At 48.5% G+C, this 20,212-nt stretch overlaps 1 protein-coding gene across 3 annotated transcripts in view; it reads left to right on the forward strand.

Annotated features, from left to right (window-relative positions):
• NFKBIZ (NFKB inhibitor zeta) overlaps positions 1–20,212 on the forward strand; it is a 331,222-nt gene that overhangs the window by 180,938 nt on the left and 130,072 nt on the right. The gene's annotated exons all lie outside the window — the stretch shown is intronic.

The raw sequence follows: 20,212 nt of genomic DNA on the forward strand, positions 1-20,212 counted from the left end.
TTAAGGGCATGTTTAGGTCTGGGGGGTTAGTAGCCAATGGCTACTAGCCCTGAGGGTGGGTACACCCTCTTCATGCCTCCTCCCAAAGGGAGGGGGTCACATACCTAATCATATTGGGGGAATCCTCCATCTGCAAGATGGAGGATTTCTAAAAGTTAAAGTCACTTCAGCTCAGGACACCTTAGGGGCTGTCCTGACTGGCCAGTGACTCCTCCTTGTTGTTTTCTTTGTTTCCTCCGGCCTTGCCGCCAAAAGTTGGGGCCGTGGCCGGAGGGGGCGGGCAACTCCACTAGTTGGAGTGTCCTGCAGTGCTGTGACAAAGGGGTGAGCCTTTGAGGCTCACCGCCAGGTGTTACAGCTCCTGCCTGGGGGAGGTGTTAGCATCTCCACCCAGTGCAGGCTTTGTTACTGGCCTCAGAGTGACAAAGGCACTCTCCCCATGGGGCCAGCAACATATGTCTAGTGTGGCAGGCTGCTGGAACCAGTCGGCCTACACAGCTGGTTAAGGTTTCAGGGGGCACCTCTAAGGTGCCCTCTGGGGTGTATTTCACAATAAAATATACACTGGCATCAGTGTGCATTTATTGTGCTGAGAAGTTTGATACCAAACTTCCCAGTGTTCAGTGTAGCCATTATGGTGCTGTGGAGTTCGTGTTTGACAGACTCCCAGACCATATACTCTTATGGCTACCCTGCACTTACAATGTCTAAGGTTTGGCTTAGACACTGTAGGGGCACAGTGCTCATGCACTGGTGCCCTCACCTATGGTATAGTGCACCCTGCCTTAGGGCTGTAAGGCCTGCTAGAGGGGTGGCTTACCGATACTGCATAGGCAGTGAGAGGCTGGCATGGCACCCTGAGGGGAGTGCCATGTCGACTTACTCATTTTGTTCTCACTAGCACACACAAGCTGGTAAGCAGTGTGTCTGTGCCGAGTGAGGGGTCTCCAGGGTGGCATAAAACATGCTGCAGCCCTTAGAGACCTTCCCTGGCATCAGGGCCCTTGGTACCAGGGGTACCAGTTACAAGGGACTTATCTGGGTGCCAGGGTGTGCCAATTGTGTATACAAAAGTACAGGTTAGGGAAAGAACACTGGTGCTGGGGCCTGGTTAGCAGGCCTCAGCACACTTTCAATTCAAAACATAGCATCAGCAAAGGCAAAAAGTCAGGGGGTAACCATGCCAAGGAGGCATTTCCTTACACATATATATCACACTTATACTCCACAGCTGAACAACGTTTTGCTCCCACTGAGAAAATCCTTGCTGCTGTCCAGATGGCGGTCCTTAAAGAGAGTCCTCTTACCCATGGAAAGCGCATTATTGTTGTATCCCCGATTCCAGCCTATGAGGCTGTTACTAAAGCGAGTGTTCTAAATGCTAAAGCATTACATCCACATTGGATACCATGGGCAACGTCTCTGACAGCCACTGATGTTGACTATGTCTTTGATTCCAAATTACAGACCCAAGAATTCTTACAATATGAACTTGAGTATCCAGTTCTAGCAAATACATTGCCTATCGAACAATTAAATAACATTTTGCGTACCGCTAGTTCAGCTCAACCAGCAATAGGAACAAAACATCAGTACTCAGCTATTTGCTTAGTTGTGAATGGTTACATGAAGGATGGCAAGTTCCATCCAGAAAATACTTATACTCAGACTCTAGCAGATTGTACTGCACAACTTGCAGAGCTCAAGGCTCTGGTGATGGCACTGGGACATACGGATCCTGAAGAGATGACGTCGATTGTCTGTGATTTGTACTATTGCATCCAGTCCTTCAGTGAATATCTGCATTACTGGTGCCAAAATGGGTTCAGAGATTCAAAAGGTAATGCCGTTAAACACGACTTCTGTGGGGGAAGGTAACGGAGCTGAAGGAAAAGCTACCCAATGTCCATGTTGTACACACACTAGGACATCAGCATGTTGACATACACATTGAAGTCAATACATTGGCTGATGAACCAGCTAAATCAGCAGTAACTATGGCTCTGTGGCTGCAGTAACTCGTTCTAAGCTAAGAGTGGATGATGAAACACTGGTAGCTGTGGCGGACGGCACGCCTTTTCCTAAAGCATATCCTTCTAAATACTTCTACCGGATGGCAGGCTTGTTTGCTGCACAAGTAACAATACCAGGAGTGGGAGTTCGGACACTCCCCAATAAAGAACTAAAACCTGCGTTAGTGAAAGCAGCGCATGAGGGTGTTGCCTCTGCCCATGCTGGTGTGGCGGCTACAATTTCAATATTACAATCACGATATTGAGGGCCAGGTCTATATAAAGAGACCATGCAGTGACATCTGCCATCAAATAAAAGGGTCCACAGTGAAACGCCCTCCGCAGACACCCCTCCTAATTTCCAACAAACCATTGTAATGTGTGTACTTGGACAATTGTGGTACCTTGACACCAGATAGTGCTCACAAATACATTCTAGTCGCTGCTGACTCATGCTCCAGATTTCTGTCGGTTTGGCCACACCGATCGCTTGAACTGTTATTAAAGATTTGCGAGTCTTTATCGGCACATATGCAGTAGCGGCTTTCCACTCGGACCGGGGCCCTGCTTTTGGGAGAATGATGAATCTGTATTTAATGTTTAAGTCTGCATCACAGCATTTGATATGCAGAAACGTGGACATTTATGAAGAAAAGAAAATGCAGCCTGATGAGCTTTCATTGTAGAATGGGGGTTTAAAAAAAAAACATGTTCCTTTGAGAGTCCACATATACACACTAGACACCAAAATAAGGTAAGTAATTAGACATAGGATACTGCAAACAATAGCAAATGCTATAGAATGCAGTGGTAGAAAATATGCCTAGGGGCAACACAAACCATATACTAAAAGTTGAATGTGAATCACGGATTTCACCCTAGATAAGTGTAGTGTGTAGAGAATCGCTGGGAGAGTAAGAAAGCCACAAAGGTGAGTAAAATACCCCACCCCAGAGCCCAGAAAAGCAGGAGTGAAGTACTGCAAGTTTCCTCAGGACCCACTACAAGTCTTGATTAGAGTTATTGCAAGAACCAAGCAAAACTGCAAACAACAAATGGTGGATTCCTGGACCTGAAGACCTGCGAAGGAAGGAGACCTATTCCAGAAGTCGAAAGAAGTTCCAGGAAGGATAAGAGCCCCTGCCAACCCAGAAGATGGTGCAAAAGAAGAGTCCCCGGTTAGACGAAGACTGCAGAAATGCACCAAAGGAAGATGGCTGCGGGTTCCTGCATGATGCAATGGATGTCCCATTAAGAGATGTTGGATGCAGGCGATTTTCGGTGCTGGATTCCTCCAACAAGCCTTGAGTGGCGCTATCTGGAGCCAGGAGGGACCTGGGGGCCTCAACTCTGTGTGAGGAGGAAGAGGGGGCTCTCAGCACTTCAGAAAGCCCTTCAAGCACCAGTTAGCACCCACGGGAGTCCCAGCATACTGGGACAAAGGAGGTGCAAAATGTGGTTGGTGCAGCACTACAAAGGAAGGTCCCACACCGCTGGAGAAAAAATCAGCGAGTTGAGTGTTGCAGGGTAAAGTGCTGGGGACCTGGGCCAGGCTGTGCACGAAGGAATTTTGCAAATAGTGCACAAAGGCCTCAGGAGGTGAAGAAGAGGTGTTGCACAGGGGTACTGTTGTTCTCATGGGAAGGCAAGGTGTTAACTCCTCCAAATTTGGACATCTGTGTCGATGGGGCCCACCACCTGTGTTCCAAGGAGCACACTTGTCACCAGGAGAGGAGCCTAAGAAAATCGGTTGTTGAATTAGAAGGTGCCTGCTTTAGCAGGGAAGTGACTGTCACCCCATGGGAGATTTCTTTGGTCCTTCTGGTGCAGGGTGAAGACAGGGAGGCCCCAGAGCGTGCCCACTGTGGAAACTGATGCAGTTGCTGGCTGGAGCTGAAGTTGCAGAGGAAAAGTTGCCCTTCTGGATACTTTGTTGCTGTTACAGCGGTTCCTGGAGCAGTCTGCGGTCGATCCGAGGTCCGAGGATGAAGTAGTAGTTGCAGAGGATTCCACCTGGAAACTTGCAAGTAGAATCTGAAGAGAACCCACAGGAGAGACCCTAAATAGCCCTGAGAGGGGGATTGGCTACCATATATGGACCTATCAGGAGGGGTCTCTGACGTCACCTGCTGGCACTGGCCACTCAGAGGCCTCCAGAGTGTCCCCACAGCTTGGAAAACAAGATGGCTCAAGTCTGGGACACACTGGAGGAGTTGTAGGCACCACCCTGGGGGTGTTGATGGACAGGGGAGTAGTCACTCCCCTTTCCGTTGTCCAGTTTTGCACCAGAGCAGGGACTGGGGGGGTCCCTGAATTGGTGTAGACTGGTTTATGCAAGGAGGACACCATCTGTGCCCTTCAAAGCATTTCCAGAGGCTGGGGAAGGCTACCCCTCCCCAGCCTGTAACACCTATTTCCAGAGGAAGAGGGTGGAACACCCTCCTCCCAAAGGAAATGCTTTGTTATGCCTTCCTGGTACTGAGCTGCTCATACCCTAGGAGGGCAGAACCCTGTCTGTGAGGTGGCAGAAGCTGTAGCTGCATTGCAAGCCTCGGAGAGCTAGTTTGGCAGTACTGAGGTTCCATGGTAGAGCCCCTAGGATGCATGGCATTGGCTCCCCAATACCATATTTGGAATGGGGGGACAATTCCATGATCTTAGAACCCTTACATGGCCACATCGGGATGGCAACAAGCATCAGTGGTCCGAACTGGTCTAAATATCCCGCTCTTCGGATCCACAACGCAGTATGCACCTACCCCTGCTCCGTGCTCCCGGAAGCACAGAGGCCCATCCTTTAATACAAGGAGGGTTCCTGTGAAATGACTTGATTACTAATTAAATATAACATGTGGATTAGTTACGTTTTGGTCCTGACGAATCGCACTGAACTTAAATGACTTTAAATGCGAGAAACATGTTGACCTTTCTAGTAGCAGTATAGGGATTTCTGTACTGACATTCTTAACATTCTCTGAATTTAGGGACTGTAGACTAAACTTAATTTTTTTCCTTTGAGGGTGGATTAGACATTACTACTAATCCTTTCCCCTCATTACTGTTTTTTGATCATGACTGGTCTGGTTTTGATTAAATATGAGTTTTGCAGACCTCTAGACATTTTGAATCTTACACACTCATATCTTTCTATACTAATCCCACATTCCAGCACTCAATGACCGGCATTTCTATATCTAAAAGATCTCCGGCAGAGAGCCCCCGTGAGGGGCCCGTCAGGCATTGCAGTGCCGGCCTGACGAGGAGGAAAACCCCGAGTTCGATGGCATCTGTCGCTGTAGATACACATGGTATGCATGAGCTCGCCATCTGGTGTTGGGTCGGAGTGTTACAAGTTGTTTTTCTTCGAAGAAGTGCTTTCGAGTCACGGGACCGAGTGACTCCTCCTTCTGTGCTCATTGCGCATGGGCGTCGACTCCATCTTCGATTGTTTTCTTTCCGCCATCGGGTTCGGACGTGTTCCTGTCGCTCCGGGTTTCGGAACGGAAAGATAGATGAAAACGGAAGATTTTCGACGGTATCGTTGCGATCCGGTTCGAGATAGACACATACGACGACGCGTTGAACATCGAAGCGCTTCGGTACCCTTCGGGGTAGATTTCGGCACCCTGTCGGGGCCTAGTCGGCCCGACCGCGTGGAGAACAACGCCGATGGAACGGACCCCGTTTCGATTCTGCCCCGAATGCCACAACAAATATCCTTATACGGACCTACACTCGGTCTGTAACCTGTGCCTGTCACCCGAGCACAGCGAAGAATCCTGTGAGGCCTGTCGGGCGTTCCGGTCCCGAAAAACTCTGCGCGACCGTCGAGCGAGAAGACTGCAGATGGCGTCCACGCCAAAGGAGCGTCCACAGTTCGAGACAGAAGAGGAACAGGAGGAATCCTTTTCCATCCAGGATTCAGACTCCGACGAGATAGACTCTACAAAAATTGTGAGTAAGACGTCGAGATCAGAACTTAAAAAAGGAAAGAAGGCCCAGGGGACGCCAACCGGCCATGGCTCCACCCACATTCTCGGTGACCAACAATCGGCACCGAAAAAGGCCCATTCAGTGTCGAGATCGTCCGACTTCGGTCGAGACACCGGCACGCAGCCTCCTCGGGACCGAGAGAGTGCTAAACAGAAGCATCGACACCGAGAGTTCGGTGTCGACACGGATCGACGCCGAGACAGTGGCGCCGAAGACCATAGAGGCCAAGAATTTTCGGCACAGAAAAAGAGGAAGATTACCTCGGAGCCGAAAAAACAATCAACAGGGTTTTCGGAGCCGAAAAAAGCGACATCAGACCCTGTTTCAGGCTCCTATACTGAAGAGCATTCTATGTCTTCACAAATGAAGAAACATAGATTTGAACAAGAACTGCAATCCACTGACGTGGATCACACGCAAAAGCGTATCTTTATTCAGCAGGGGACTGGGAAGATCAGTACCCTTCCACCTGTCAAACGAAAGAGAACGCTTCAGTTTACTCCTCAGCAACAAACAGCACAAAAGGTAACACCTCCTCCCTCGCCTCCACCTGTAACTCCGGCTTCGCCAACTTACACCCCGTCACATTCGCCAGCTCACACCGCCATGAGCCACGATGACCAAGATCAGGATGCGTGGGACTTGTACGACGCACCAGTGTCTGATAACAGCCCAGACACATACCCAACTAGGCCATCACCACCGGAAGTGGTGGTTAGAGCAGCACTATTCCATAATGTGGAACTACACTCGGAACAAGTAGAGGATGATTTTTTATTTAACACCCTCTCTTCAACCCACAGCTCCTACCAAAGCCTGCCGATGCTCCCAGGCATGCTACGCCATGCAAAGGACATTTTCAAGGAGCCAGTTAAAAGTAGGGCAGTGACGCCTAGGGTGGACAAAAAGTATAAGGCGCCTCCTACGGACCCTGTATTCATCACCTCTCAGCTGCCACCAGATTCTGTGGTGGTAGGGGCTGCCAGAAAACGGGCAAATTCACACACTTCTGGGGATGCACCTCCCCCAGATAAAGAAAGCAGGAAGTTCGATGCAGCCGGGAAGAGGGTTGCTGTCCAAGCAGCAAACCAGTGGCGCATCGCAAATTCACAAGCGCTGCTAGCGCGATACGACAGAGCCCACTGGGATGAGATGCAGCATCTCATTGAACATCTCCCAAAAGATCTGCAAAAAAGAGCAAAACAGGTTGTTGAGGAGGGTCAAAACATTTCAAACAATCAAATACGCTCCTCCATGGATGCAGCAGACACGGCCGCAAGGACCATTAATACGTCGGTTACCATCCGTAGGCACGCATGGCTCGGAACGTCTGGATTCAAGCCAGAAATTCAGCAGGCAGTCCTTAACATGCCAGTAAACGAAAAACTTCTGTTCGGTCCGGAGGTCGACACAGCCATAGAAAAGCTCAAAAAGGACACTGACACTGCCAAGGCCATGGGCGCACTCTACTCCCCGCAGAGCAGAGGATCTTATAACACCTTCCGCAAAACACCTTTTAGAGGAGGGTTTCGGGGTCAGGCCACACAAGCTAGCACCTCACAGTCCGCACCGCCCACCTACCAGGGACAGTACAGGGGAGGTTTTCGGGGCCAGTATAGAGGGGGGCAATTCCCTAGGAATAGAGGAAGATTTCAAAGCCCCAAAACCACTACCAACAAGCAGTGACTCACACGTCACTCACCCCTCCCACACAACACCAGTGGGGGGGAGGATACGTCAATATTACGAAGCATGGGACAAAATAACTACAGACACATGGGTCCTAGCAATTATCCAACATGGTTATTGCATAGAATTCCTGCAATTCCCTCCAGACATACCACCAAAATCACAAAATTTATCAAAATACCATTCACAGCTTCTAGAGATAGAAGTTCAAGCACTACTGCAAAAAAATGCAATAGAATTAGTACCAAGCACACAAATAAACACAGGAGTTTATTCACTGTACTTCTTGATACCAAAAAAGGACGAAACACTGAGACCAATTCTAGACCTCAGAGTAGTAAACACATTCATCAAATCAGACCACTTTCACATGGTCACACTACAAGAAGTGTTACCATTGCTCAAAAAACACAACTACATGACAACCCTAGACCTCAAAGACGCATATTTCCATATACCAATACATCAATCACACAGGAAATATCTAAGGTTTGTATTCAAAGGAATACATTACCAATTCAAAGTATTGCCTTTTGGTTTAACAACCGCTCCAAGAGTATTCACAAAATGCCTAGCAGTAGTCGCTGCACACATCAGAAGGCAGCAAATACATGTGTTCCCGTATCTAGACGACTGGCTAATCAAAACCAGTTCGCTCACACAATGCTCAAACCACACAAATCAAGTCATACAAACCCTCTACAACCTAGGGTTCACCGTCAACTTTGCAAAATCAAACATTCTGCCAAGCAAAGTACAGCAATATCTAGGAGCCATAATAGACACGACAAAAGGAGTAGCAACGCCAACTCCACAAAGGATCCACAATTTCAACAGAGTCATTCAACACATGTCTCCAAACCAAACAATACAAGCAAGAACAATACTACAGCTCCTAGGCATGATGTCCTCATGCATAGCCATTGTCCCAAACGCAAGACTGCACATGAGGCCCTTACAACAGTGCCTAGCCTCACAGTGGTCTCAAGCACAGGGTCACCTTCTAGATCTGGTGTTGCTAGACCGCCAAACTTACCTCTCGCTCCTATGGTGGAACAGTATAAATTTAAACATAGGGCGGCCTTTCCAAGACCCAGTGCCACAGTACGTAATAACAACAGATGCTTCCATGACAGGGTGGGGAGCACATCTCAATCAACACAACATAAGAGGACAATGGAACATACATCAAACAAAACTGCATATAAATCATCTAGAATTATTAGCAGTTTTTCAAGCACTAAAAGCTTTCCAACCAATCATAACCCACAAATACATCCTTGTCAAAACAGACAACATGACAACGATGTATTATCTAAACAAACAAGGAGGAACACATTCAACGCAGTTAAGCTTGTTAGCTCAAAAAATATGGAGGTGGGCAATCCACCATCAAATTGGTCTAATAGCACAGTTTATTCCGGGGATCCAGAATCAGCTGGCAGACAATCTCTCTCGAGATCACCAGCAAGTCCACGAATGGGAAATCCACCCACAGATTCTGAACACTTACTTCACACTCTGGGGAACACCACAAATAGACTTATTTGCAACAAAACAGAACGCAAAATGCCAAAACTTCGCGTCCAGATACCCACACAAGCAATCCCAAGGCAATGCCCTATGGATGAACTGGTCAGGAATATTTGCTTACGCTTTTCCTCCTCTCCCTCTCCTTCCTTACCTAGTAAACAAATTGAGTCAAAACAAACTCAAACTCATTTTAATAGCACCAACGTGGGCAAGACAACCCTGGTACACAACACTGCTAGATCTGTCTGTAGTACCACACATCAAACTGCCCAACAAACCAGATCTGTTAACGCAACACAACCAACAGATCAGACACCCGGACCCAGCATCGCTGAATCTAGCAATCTGGCTCCTGAAATCCTAGAATTCGGACACTTACAACTTAGCCAAGAGTGTATGGAAGTCATAAAACAGGCCAGAAGGCCATCCACTAGACACTGCTACGCAAGTAAGTGGAAAAGATTTGTTTGGTACTGCCATCATAATCAGATACAACCACTACACGCAACTCCAAAACATATAGTAAATTACTTGCTCCATTTACAAAAAGCAAAGCTAGCCTTCTCTTCTATTAAAATACACCTTGCAGCAATATCTGCATACCTGCAAACTACCTATTCAACTTCCTTGTATAGGATACCAGTTATCAAAGCATTCATAGAAGGGCTTAAAAGAATTATACCACCAAGAACACCACCTGTTCCTTCATGGAACCTAAACGTGGTTCTAACAAGACTCATGGGCCCACCTTTCGAACCCATGCACTCTTGCGGAATACAATTCCTAACCTGGAAAGTTGCCTTTCTCATCGCCATTACATCTCTAAGAAGAGTAAGTGAAATTCAAGCGTTCACAACACAAGAGCCTTTTATACAAATACATAGAAATAAGGTCGTCCTACGACCTAATCCAAAATTTTTACCAAAAGTTATTTCACCATTCCATCTAAATCAAACGGTAGAACTACCAGTTTTTTTCCCACAGCCAGATTCTGTGGCTGAAAGAGCACTACATACATTAGATGTCAAAAGAGCATTAATGTACTACATTGACAGAACAAAAAACATCAGAAAAACTAAACAGCTATTTATTGCATTCCAAAAACCTCATGCAGGTAACCCAATATCAAAACAAGGTATAGCCAGATGGATAGTTAAATGCATCCAAATCTGCTACCTTAAAGCAAAAAGACAACTGCCCATTACTCCCAGGGCACATTCAACAAGGAAAAAAGGTGCTTCAATGGCCTTTTTAGGAAACATCCCAATGCAAGAAATATGTAAGGCAGCCACTTGGTCTACGCCTCACACATTCACCAAACACTACTGTATACATGTGCTATCCGCACAACAAGCTACAGTAGGTCAAGCTGTATTAAGAACTCTATTTCAGACAACTTCTACTCCTACAGGCTAAACCACCGCTTATGGGGAACTAACTGCTTACTAGTCTATGCATACCATGTGTATCTACAGCGACAGATGCCATCGAACTGAAAATGTCACTTACCCAGTGTACATCTGTTCGTGGCATCAGTCGCTGAGATTCACATGGACCCACCCACCTCCCCGGAACCCTGTAGCAGTTCAGAAGTTACCTTCAATTTTGTACATTTGTATATATATTATTTAATCCTTCAATAGGTACATATTTACATTTTTCATTGCGCGGGCACTATTACTATAGTACAACTCCTACCTCACCCTCTGCGGGGAAAACAATCGAAGATGGAGTCGACGCCCATGCGCAATGAGAACAGAAGGAGGAGTCACTCGGTCCCGTGACTCGAAAACACTTCTTCGAAGAAAAACAACTTGTAACACTCCGACCCAACACCAGATGGCGAGCTCATGCATACCATGTGAATCTCAGCGACTGATGCCACGAACAGATGTACACTGGGTAAGTGACATTTTCATTATGAAGCATGTCACCAATTGGTGAGTGAGGGCTCTTGTTCTAAAGAAAGCAGACTCACAGGATCTATTTCCTACTCACTGCATTTATATATAATTTTCTGTCTGGAACTGTGTACCTTTTTGTTTTTTTGTGGACATAGCCATCATCATTGATATGGAATACAACTGCTTCTATCCCATTGTAGGAAGTTGGCTCTGTATGTGCTATTTCAAAGTAAGGAATAGCATGCACAGAGTCCAAGGGTTCCCCTTAGAGGTAAAATAGTGGTAAAAATAGATAATACTAATGCTCTATTTTGTGGTAGTGTGGTCGAGCAGTAGGCTTATCCAAGGAGTAGTGTTAAGCATTTGTTGTACATACACATAGGCAATAAATGAGGTACACACACTCAGAGACAAATCCAGCCAATAGGTTTTGTTATAGAAAAATATCTTTTCTTAGTTTATTTTAAGAACCACAGGTTCAAATTTAACATGTAATATCTTGTTTGAAAGGTATTGCAGGTAAGTACATTAGGAACTTTGAATCATTTCAATTGCATGTATACTTTTCAAGTTATTCACAAATAGCTATTTCAAAAGTGGACACAGTGCAATTTTCACAGTTCCTGGGGGAGGTAAGTTTTTGTTAGTTTTACCAGGTAAGTAAGACACTTACAGGGTTCAGTTCTTGGTCCAAGGTAGCCCACCGTTGGGGGTTCAGAGCAACCCCAAAGTTACCACACCAGCAGCTCAGGGCCGGTCAGGTGCAGAGTTCAAAGTGGTGCCCAAAACGCATAGGCTTCAATGGAGAGAAGGGGGTGCCCCGGTTCCGGTCTGCTTGCAGGTAAGTACCCGTGTCTTCGGAGGGCAGACCAGGGGGGTTTTGTAGGGCACCGGGGGGGACACAAGCCCACACAGAAATTTCACCCTCAGCGGCGCGGGGGCGGCCGGGTGCAGTGTTAAAACAAGCGTCGGGTTCGCAATGTAAGTCAATGAGAGATCAAGGGATCTCTTCAGCGCTGCAGGCAGGCAAGGGGGGGCTTCCTCGGGGAAACCTCCACTTGGGCAAGGGAGAGGGACTCCTGGGGGTCACTTCTGCAGTGAAAGTCCGGTCCTTCAGGTCCTGGGGGCTGCGGGTGCAGGGTCTTTTCCAGGCGTCGGGACTTAGGTTTCAGAGAGTCGCGGTCAGGGGAAGCCTCGGGATTCCCTCTGCAGGCGGCGCTGTGGGGGCTCAGGGGGGACAGGTTTTGGTACTCAGTCGTAGAGTAGTCCGGGGGTCCTCCCTGAAGTGTTGGTTCTCCACCAGCCGAGTCGGGGTCGCCGGGTGCAGTGTTGCAAGTCTCACGCTTCTTGTGGGGAGTTGCAGGGTTCTTTAAAGCTGCTCCTTTGGATAAAGTTGCAGTCTTTTTGGAGCAGGTCCGCTGTCCTCGGGAGTTTCTTGTCGTCGTCGAAGCAGGGCAGTCCTCAGAGGATTCAGAGGTCGCTGGTCCCTTTGGAAGGCGTCGCTGGAGCAGAGTTCTTTGGAAGGCAGGAGACAGGCCGGTGAGTTTCTGGAGCCAAGGCAGTTGTTGTCTTCTGGTCTTCCTCTGCAGGGGTTTTCAGCTAGGCAGTCCTTCTTCTTGTTGTTGCAGGAATCTCATTTTCTAGGGTTCAGCTAAATTTAAGGGCGTGTTTAGGTCTGGGGGGTTAGTAGCCAATGGCTACTAGCCCTGAGGGTGGGTACACCCTCTTTGTGCCTCCTCCCAAGGGGAGGGGGTCACAATCCTAACCCTATTGGGGGAATCCTCCATCTGCAAGATGGAGGATTTCTAAAAGTTAGTCACCTCAGCTCAGGACACCTTAGGGGCTGTCCTGACTGGCCAGTGACTCCTCCTTGTTATTCTCATTATTTTCTCCGGCCTTGCCGCCAAAAGTGGGGGCCGGGCCGGGGGGGGGGGGCGGGCAACTCCACTAGCTGGAGTGTCCTGCGGTGCTGTGACAAAGGGGTGAGCCTTTGAGGCTCACCGCCAGGTGTTACAGCTCCTGCCTGGGGGAGGTGTTAGCATCTCCACCCAGTGCAGGCTTTGTTACTGGCCTCAGAGTGACAAAGGCACTCTCCCCATGGGGCCAGCAACATGTCTCTAGTGTGACAGGCTGCTGGAACTAGTCAGCCTACACAGATAGTCGGTTAAGTTTCGGGGGGCACCTCTAAGGTGCCCTCTGGGGTGTATTTTGCAATAAAATGTACACTGGCATCAGTGTGCATTTATTGTGCTGAGAAGTTTGATACCAAACTTCCCAGTTTTCAGTGTAGCCATTATGGTGCTGTGGAGTTCGTGTAAAACAGACTCCCAGACCATATACTCTTATGGCTACCCTGCACTTACAATGTCTTAAGGTTTTGCTTGGACACTGTAGGGGTACAGTGCTCATGCACTGGTACCCTCACCTATGGTATAGTGCACCCTGCCTTAGGGCTGTAAGGCCTGCTAGAGGGGTGTCTTACCTATACTGCATAGGCAGTGAGAGGCTGGCATGGCACCCTGAGGGGAGTGCCATGTCGACTTACTCGTTTTGTCCTCACTAGCACACACAAGCTGGCAAGCAGTGTGTCTGTGCTGAGTGAGAGGTCTCCAGGGTGGCATAAGACATGCTGCAGCCCTTAGAGACCTTCCTTGGCATCAGGGCCCTTGGTACTAGAAGTACCAGTTACAAGGGACTTATCTGGATGCCAGGGTCTGCCAATTGTGGATACAAAAGTACAGGTTAGGGAAAGAACACTGGTGCTGGGGCCTGGTTAGCAGGCCTCAGCACACTTTCAATTGTAAACATAGCATCAGCAAAGGCAAAAAGTCAGGGGGCAACCATGCCAAGGAGGCATTTCCTTACACCCATGTTCAGAGGCATCTGCCTGCACTATGAACTGCTTGGTGTAATTGGGAGGTTTTAGAACAGGTGCTGAGTGTGAGAAAGTAGCCTCTTTCTAGCCTTGCTACCCCCACTTTTGGCCTGTTTGTGAGTATATGTCAGGGTGTTTTCACTGTCTCACTGGGATTCTGCTAGCCAGGGCCCAGTGCTCATAGTGAAAACCCTATGTTGTCCGTATGTTTATGTGTCACTGGGACCCTGCTAGCCAGGACCCCAGTGCTCATAAGTTTGTGGCCTATAGCTATGTGTTCCCTGTGTGATGGCTAACTGTCTCACTGAGGCTCTGCTAACCAGAACCTCAGTGGTTATGCTCTCTCTGCTTTACTGGTACACCCATATAATTCCCTAGTATATGGTACTGAGGTACCCAGGGTATTGGGGTTCCAGGAGATCCCTATGGGCTGCAGCATTTCTTTTGCCACCCATAGGGAGCTCTGACAATTCTTACACAGGCCTGCCAGTGCAGCCTGAGTGAAATAACGTCCACGTTATTTCACAGCCATTTACCACTGCACTTAAGTAACTTATAAGTCACCTATATGTCCAACCTTCACATGGTGAAGGTTGGGTGCAAAGTTACTTAGTGTGAGGGCACCCTGGCACTAGCCAAGGTGCCCCCACATCGTTCAGGGCAAATTCCCCGGACTTTGTGAGTGCGGGGACACCATTACACGCGTGCACTATACATATGTCACGACATATGTATAGCGTCACAATGGTAACTCCGAACATGGCCATGTAACATGTCTAAGATCATGGAATTAATGGCATTGGGGAGACAATTCCATGATCCCCCGAGTCTCTAGCTCAGACCCGGGTACTGCCAAACTACCTTTCCCGGGGGTCACTGCAGCTGCTGCCAACCCCTCAGACAGGTTTCTGCCCTCCTGGGGTCCAGCCAGGCTTGGCCCAGGAAGGCAGAACAAAGGACTTCCTCAGAGAGAGGGTGTTACACCTTCTCACTTTGGAAAAAGGTGTTAGGGCTGGGGAGGAGTAGCCTCCCCCAGCCTCTGGAAATGCTTTCATGGGCACAGATGGTGCCCATTTCTGCATAAGCCAGTCTACACCGGTTCAGGGATCCCCCAGCCCTGCTCTGGCGCGAAACTGGACAAAGGAAAGGGGAGTGACCACTCCCCTGACCTGCACCTCCCCTGGGAGGTGGCCAGAGCTCCTCCAGTGTGCTCCAGACCTCTGCCATCTTGGAAACAGAGGTGCTGCTGGCACACTGGACTGCTCTGAGTGGCCAGTGCCAGCAGGTGACGTCAGAGACTCCTTCTGATAGGCTCCTCCAGGTGTTGCTAGCCTATCCTCTCACCTAGGTAGCCAAACCTCCTTTTCTGGCTATTTAGGGTCTCTGCTTTGGGGAATTCCTTAGATAACGAATGCAAGAGCTCATCAGAGTTCCTCTGCATCTCTCTCTTCACCTTCTGCCAAGGAATCGACCGCTGACTGCTCTGGAAGCCTGCAAAACTGCAACAAAGTAGCAAAGACGACTACTGCGACCTTGTAACGCTGATCCGGCCGCCTTCTCGACTGTTTTCCTGGTGGTGCATGCTGTGGGGGTAGTCTGCCTCCTCTCTGCACTAGAAGCTCCGAAGAAATCTCCTGTGGGTCGACGGAATCTTCCCCCTGCAACCGCAGGCACCAAAGAACTGCATCACCGGTCCTCTGGGTCTCCTCTCAGCACGATGAGCGAGGTCCCTTGAACTCAGCAACTCTGTCCAAGTGACTCCCACAGTCCAGTGACTCTTCAGTCCAAGTTTGGTGGAGGTAAGTCCTTGCCTCCCCACGCTAGACTGCATTGCTGGGAACCGCGTGTTTTGCAGCTGCTCCGGCTCCTGTGCACTCTTCCAGGATTTCCTTTGTGCACAGCCAAGCCTGGGTCCCCGGCACTCTAACCTGCAGTGCACCACCTCCTGAGTTGTCCTCCGACATCGTGGGACCTCCTTTTGTGACTTCGGGTGAGCTCCGGTTCACGCCACTTCGTAGTGCTTGTTCCGGCACTTCTGCGGGTGCTGCTTGCTTCTGAGTGGGCTCTTTGTCTTGCTGGACGCCCCCTCTGTCTCCTCACGCAATTGGCAACATCCTGGTCCCTCCTGGGCCACAGCAGCATCCAAAAACCCTAACTGCGACCCTTGCAGCTAGCAAGGCTTGTTTGCTGTCTTTCTGCATGGAAACACCTCTTCACGACGTTGGACATCCATCCTCCAAAGGGGAAGTTTCTAGCCCTTGTCGTTCTTGCAGAATCCACAGCTTCTACCATCCGGTGGCAGCTTCTTTGCACCCACAGCTGGCATTTCCTGGGCATCTGCCCACTCCCGACTTGTTTGTGACTCTTGGACTTGGTCCCCTTGTTCCACAGGTACTCTCGTCAGGAAATCCATCGTTGTTGCATTGCTGGTGTTGGTCTTCCTTGCAGAATTCCCCTATCACGACTTCTGTGCTCTTTGGGGAACTTAGGTGCACTTTGCACCCACTTTTCAGGGTCTTGGGGTGGGCTATTTTTCTAACCCTCACTGTTTTCTTAAAGTCCCAGCGACCCTCTACAAGGTCACATAGGTTTGGGGTCCATTCGTGGTTCGCATTCCACTTCTAGAGTATATGGTTTGTGTTGCCCCTATCCCTATGTGCCCCCATTGCATTCTATTGTGACTATACATTGTTTGCATTGTTTTCTATTGCTATTACTGCATATGTTGGTATTGTGTGTACATATATCTTGTGTATATTTGCTCTCCTCATACTGAGGGTACTCACTGAGATACTTTGGCATATTGTCATTAAAATAAAGTACCTTTATTTTTAGTATATCTGTGTATTGTGTTTTCTTATGATATTGTGTATATGACACTAGTGGTACTGTAGGAGCTTCACTCGTCTCCTAGTTCAGCCTAAGCTGCTCTGCTAAGCTACCTTTTCTATCAGCCTAAGCTGCTAGACACCCCTCTACACTAATAAGGGATACCTGGGCCTGGTGCAAAGTGTAAGTACCCCTTGGTACCCACTACAATCCAGTCCAGCCTCCTACAATGACCTATAAATTTATGAGATGCTGCATGGTCCACACAGGCAGTGCAGAATTATTCTAATATTTATGGCTTCACTGAAGATTCCTGATGCAGAACTAGGATTACAAGTAACTAACCTTTTCTTTGGTGCAGATTTACTTAAATAGAATATTTTAAACATGTTTTATGTACCATTTAGCAGTGCTTAGTGTCGGTCTTCCATGAAGTCCATGCACTGTGTTATATCAGCAGTTGCTGATGCTGCCTCCCTCCTGTTGCCTGTTGGAGGCAGGCCTGGTTTGTAGTGAGTACTTGGGTACTTACACCTTATGCCAGGTCCAGTTATCCCTTATGAGTGAAATGTAGTAGTGTTCTAGCAGTTTGAGCTGATAGAGGTAGCAGTAGCAGAGCAGGTTAGGCTGAACTAGGAGGCATGCAAAGCTCCTGCAGTATCACTACAGTTACACAGTAGTTACACACAATGAAAGACAATACTCAGTGTTTCACTAAAATGAAATACTTTTATTTTTGGTCACAAGGCCAAAAATATCTTCGAGGCAATACTCCTTCTGGAGGTAAGTATTATAACAATATATACACTAGACACCAAAATAAGGTAAGTAGATAGTGCAAACAATAGAAAATACCATAGAATGCAATAGGAAGAAATAGGTCTAGGGGCAACGCAAACCATAAACTAAGAAAGTGGAATGTGAATCATGAATTCCCCCCTAGACAAGTGTAATGTGTAGAGAATCTCTGGGAGAGTAAGAAAACAACAAAGGTGAGTAAAATACCCCACCCCAGATCCCAGGAAAGTAGGAGTAAAGTACTGCAAGCTTCCTTAGGGCACACTACAAGTCGTGATTAGAGTTATTGCAAGAACCAAGCAAGACTGCAAGCAACAAATGGTGGATTCCTGGACCTGAACACCTGTAAAGAGACAAGACCAAGTCCAGAAGTCGCAGAAGATTCCAGGTAGGACAGGAGCCCCTGCTACCCTAGAAGGTGGTGCAAAAGAGGATTCTCCAGTTAGAAGTCTGCAGAAGAATACCAAAGAAGAGGGCTTGCGGGCTCCTGCGTAATGCGAAAGATGTCCCACGTGGAGATGTTGGATGCAGGTGAGTTGCAGTGCTGGATTTGTCCAACAAACCTTGGTTCAATCAGTGTGGCGGATTGTGTCAAAATGGCCCTGTCTGGACCCAGGAGGGACCTGGGGGCCTCATCTTGGACTGAGGGGGCTCACAACACTAGAGGGAACCCACAGATGGCCAGGCAGCACCCACGGTGTTCCCGGGACATAGGGACAAATAAGGTGCAAATTGCGGTTGTTGTAGCACTACAAAAGAAGGTCCCACGCCACTGGAGGACAACTCAGTGAGTTGAGCGTCGCAGGATAGAGTGCTGAGGACCTGGGCCAAGCTGTGCACAAAGGATTCTTGCAAATATTGCACCGAGGCCTCACGAGGTGAAGATGACGCGGTGCACAGGGCTACTGTTGCAAACGGGGAAGGCACGCTCTTACCTCCTCCAAATTTGGACAGCAGGACCTTAGGGCAGTCTGTATCAACGGGGTCCACCACCTGTTTTCCAAGGAGCACGCTCGTCGCCAGGAGAGGAGTCCAAGAGAACCGGTCGTTGTCTTAGAAGGTGCCCGCTGGAGCAGGGAAGTGACTCCGTCCCTCCACGGGAGATCTCTTCGGTCCTTCTGGTGCAGGGTGAAGCCAGGGAGTCCCCAGAGCGTGTACACCATGGAAACTGTTGCAGTTGCTGGTTGGAGCTGAAGTTACAGAGTCAAAGTAGCCCTTCTGGATACTGTGTTGCAGTTACAGGGGTTCCTGGAGCAGTCTGCGGTTGATCTGAGGTGAGAGGACGAAGCAGTAGTTGCAGAGGATTCCTGATGGAAACTTGCAAGCAGAATCTGAAGAGAAACCCACAGGAGAGAACCTAAACAGCCCTGCGAGGGGGATTGGCTACCTAACCAGGTATGCACCTATCAGGAGGGGTCTCTGACATCACCTGCTGGCACTGGCCACTCAGAGGCCTCCAGAGTGTCCCCACACCTCTGCATCCAAGATGGCTGAGGTCTGTGACAAACTGGAGGAGCTCTGGGTACCACCACTGGGGTAGTAATGGACAGGGGAGTGGTCACTCCCCTTTCCTTTGTCCAGTTTTGCGCCAGAGCAGGGACTGGGGGTCCCTGAGCCGGTTTAGGTTGGCTTATTGTAGGAAGTTGGCTCTGTATGTGCTATTTCAAAGTAAGGAATAGCATGCACAGAGTCCAAGGGTTCCCCTTAGAGGTAAAATAGTGGTAAAAATAGATAATACTAATGCTCTATTTCGTGGTAGTGTGGTCGAGCAGTAGGCTTATCCAAGGAGTAGTGTTAAGCATTTGTTGTACATACACATAGACAATAAATGAGGTACACACACTCAGAGACAAATCCAGCCAATAGGTTTTTGTATAGAAAAATATCTTTTCTTAGTTTATTTTAAGAACCACAGGTTCAAATTCTACATGTAATATCTCATTCGAAAGGTATTGCAGGTAAGTACTTTAGGAACTTTAAATCATAAAAATTGCATGTATACTTTTCAAGTTATTGACAAATAGCTGTTTTAAAAGTGGACACTTAGTGCAATTTTCACAGTTCCTGGGGGAGGTAAGTTTTTGTTAATTTTACCAGGTAAGTAAGACACTTACAGGGTTCAGTTCTTGGTCCAAGGTAGCCCACCGTTGGGGGTTCAGAGCAACCCCAAAGTCACCACACCAGCAGCTCAGGGCCGGTCAGGTGCAGAGTTCAAAGTGGTGCCCAAAACACATAGGCTAGAATGGAGAGAAGGGGGTGCCCCGGTTCCGGTCTGCTTGCAGGTAAGTACCCGCGTCTTCGGAGGGTAGACCAGGGGGGTTTTGTAGGGCACCGGGGGGGACACAAGCCCACACAGAAATTTCACCCTCAGCGGCGCGGGGGCGGCCGGGTGCAGTGTAGAAACAAGCGTCGGGTTCGCAATGTTAGTCTATGAGAGATCTCGGGATCTCTTCAGCGCTGCAGGCAGGCAAGGGGGGGGTTCCTCGGGGAAACCTCCACTTGGGCAAGCGAGAGGGACTCCTGGGGGTCACTTCTCCAGTGAAAGTTCGGTCCTTCAGGTCCTGGGGGCTGCGGGTGCA

Source organism: Pleurodeles waltl, chromosome 8, assembly GCF_031143425.1.
Source record: "Pleurodeles waltl isolate 20211129_DDA chromosome 8, aPleWal1.hap1.20221129, whole genome shotgun sequence".
NCBI lineage: Eukaryota > Metazoa > Chordata > Amphibia > Caudata > Salamandridae > Pleurodeles > Pleurodeles waltl.